Below are 3,301 nucleotides of genomic sequence, written 5' to 3'. Positions count from 1 at the left end.
CCAGAACTGACAACGACAATATTGAAGAGGAAGGGTGATAGCAGATGTTCTTTTCCTTTTCCTGATGTAAAAAAAATTCTTCTAATATTTTACAATTGAGAATGTGTATAGTATGGATTTTGTTGGTATCACCTGTTTGATCACCTTCATAAAATATATAAATATTAGAGAAATTAAAGACCTGGGAAAATCCAACAGAGTTTTCTCACCCAAAGGATTTGGTGGAAGTCAGAATACAGGGCAGAGAGCTCAGCTGTGTTTTCCAGACAGTAATACTTTCTCTAGGATGGGAGGCGGTAGTAGATGGCCATGACTTAGGTGGCCATGCATGAACTGGTCTGAATAGGTGCTGGACCATCTTGCCCAGACAGGTGTCCCTGTCAGTCTCAGGATGCTACACATTTGAGACAACGTTCTCTCCAACAGTGGTTCTCCAGGTGTGGCCCTTGGTCTCAGTTGTGTCCACTTTCAAGAGTTCAGGAAAGTCTGATCACTAAACACTGGCATCATAGTCACAATGATGTGGACAATTACAAAATAAGTTGGCTTTGCTTCTTAGAAAAGTGCAATTTTCTTCTTTAGTGAATTTGTCTCTTAGTATATAGTTTTAATGATATAGAACAGTTTCCTAAATGATTGGTACTTTCAGTCATTTAAGCCACAGTAGCAAGTAACCTGAATCTCTCAGCAGGTAGTTGGTATAAGTTAGGTCACATGAATACCTATACTATACTCAGAGTCTGCCATCTGAGAATTCTCAGGAGGGCTTTTCATGAGGGCTCATCTGTCAGCCTGGGCTACTGCAGGTGACTTAACCATTGTGAGTGTAGACTGTCACCTGCAATTTTCGGTTCTTGGACACACCTGTGGGTAGTGTCCACCACTGTTCGTCTGCCCCCCTTTAAGCATTATAGTCCAAGCACGAACATAGACTTTTTCTTTAGTATTAAACAAAGCTGTGAGTTTATTAAAACTTTGTTGAACACTGGGGGTTGCAGAGGGACTTCCACATAGAGAATAACTTACAATAACTGGCCTTTTTCCATGGCTGTTCTTAGACCCCTTGGTTCTCAGTCTGTGCTCCTCCAGCCTCCGTAGGACTGCTTTTATGTATAGAGCCCATTCTTCCCACTTAAGGAAGAGGCCAGGTTTCCACTGCCACCCAGAAACAACTTAAACATGCCTCACTTCCCCAGACCCTAAGCCCAAGTCAAGGTTCAGAGAGAGGAAGAAATTTCCTTCTCAAACCCAATTCAGGCCTGTCTTCCCCATTTTTTGTTCCCACCTTTTACCTTTATGGATGACTTGGTGTAGTATCTACTTCCTTTAGCAGAGACTCCTCCTCCATTCACACAGTATTGGCCTTACCTTGTGTCTCCAATAGTACATCCCTTAGAGTACATAATAGAGCAACATTTCTACAAGATATCATACTTACTATTGTGGGTTGAATTGCATCCCCCCAAAATACGTTGAAGTTCTAACCCCCAGTACCTGTGAATGTGACTTTATTTAGAAATAGGATCTTTGCAGATTATCAAGTTTAAGATGAGGTCATTAGGGTGGGCCCTAGTCTAATACGGTTATGACCTTTCAAAAAAGTTTCAGAAAAAGAGAGAAAGCTCTTTTCATTAAGAAGAGTGATTATCTTGGGAAAGAATAGTGCTTTCAACATATGGTGCTGGGACAGGTGGATCCACATGTGAAAGTAAGAACTTGGATCCTTATCTTACCTATATACAAAAATTAATTCAAAATGGGTCATAGAATCAAAGGTAAGAACTAAAACTATAAAACCTTAGAAGAAAACATAGGAGTTACTTTCTGTCATCTTTGGCTAGGTAATGGTTTCTTAGACATGGTACCAAAAGCATGAGCAGCAAAAGAAAAAATAAAAATTTTTCATCAAAAATCATCAAAATTAAAAACTTTTCTGTTTCAAAGGATATCACTGATAAAGTAAAAAGGCAAACCATAGACTAGGAGAAAATATTTGTGAATGGTATATTTGATGAGGGATTTGTAGCCAGAATGTATAAATAACTCTTGCAACTAAATAATCAAAAGACAAAAAGCCCAATTTAAATGGGCAAAGGATTTGAATAGTTATTTCTCCATAAAGGATAAACAAATAGCCAATAAACAGCACATGAGAAGATGCACTCACATCATTAAGCATTAGGGAAGTGAAAATCAAAACCACAATGAGAAAACCACTTCACACCTACCAGGATGACTAAAATTAAGAAGACAAGAGCGAGTGTTGGTGAGCATGTGGAGAAATTGTAAACCTTATACATCACTGGTGGGAATGTAAAGTGGTGAAGACATTTTTGAAAGAGGTCTTGTGTAGTCTTGTAGTTCCTCAAAAATTTAAATGTAGAGTTACCACAGGACCCAGAAACTTTACTCCTAGGTCTATACCCAAGAGAAATGAAAAAAAATATGTCCGCATAAAAACCTGTACATAAATGTTCATAGCAGCATGATTTATAACAACAAAAAAGTGGGAACAACTCAAATGTCTGTCAATTGATTAATGGATAAGCAAAATGTGATATATCCATACAGTGGAATATTATTCAGCCATGAAGAGTGAAGTATTGATAGGCGCTCCAACATGGAAACACTTTGAAAACATCATGCTATGTGAAAGAATTCAGTCACAAAAGAACACAGATTGTCTGATTCTGTCTATATGAATTGTCCAGAATACATGCATCTATAGAGACAGAAAGTAGGGCTAGGGGTGAGAAGAAGGGATGGGTTGACTGCTAAGGGTTATAGGGCTTCAAAACTTTGGGGGTGAGGAATATGCTCTAAAATTATATTGTGATAGTTGGGCAACTCTCTGAGTATGCACAAAACCATTTGAATTCTATATTTTAAATGGGTAAATTTTATGTACATGAACTACATCTCAATAAGACTTAAAAAATAAAGAACTATATTCAAGTTTTCAAAGAACATTTCATTTCAGGCATATAGATAATAATAAAATGACCACTCATATACTTATCATGCAGCTTAAAGAAAATCCTACAGATGTCATGGAAACCTCTTGTGTATTCTGTCTTGATTCAATTAACCTAACACTACCTCTGGAAGCAGCTAGGTTGTTTACTAGAAGTGAACATGATATTTTATCATTTGTTATCATTTCTTAAGTGTTTTATCCTATTGCTACATTTGTATTTATATATATATATATACATGAAAACATAGATATTTATTTATAAACAGTATATAACTTGATATTCATATATTACTCCTTTTGTTTTTAACTTTTCTAAAGGTTAGG

Source organism: Camelus dromedarius, chromosome 2 (genome assembly GCF_036321535.1).
Source record: "Camelus dromedarius isolate mCamDro1 chromosome 2, mCamDro1.pat, whole genome shotgun sequence".
NCBI classification, from domain to species: Eukaryota; Metazoa; Chordata; class Mammalia; order Artiodactyla; family Camelidae; genus Camelus; species Camelus dromedarius.
The sequence above is the reverse complement of the archived record's forward strand: the minus strand, read 5'-3'. Positions refer to the sequence as shown.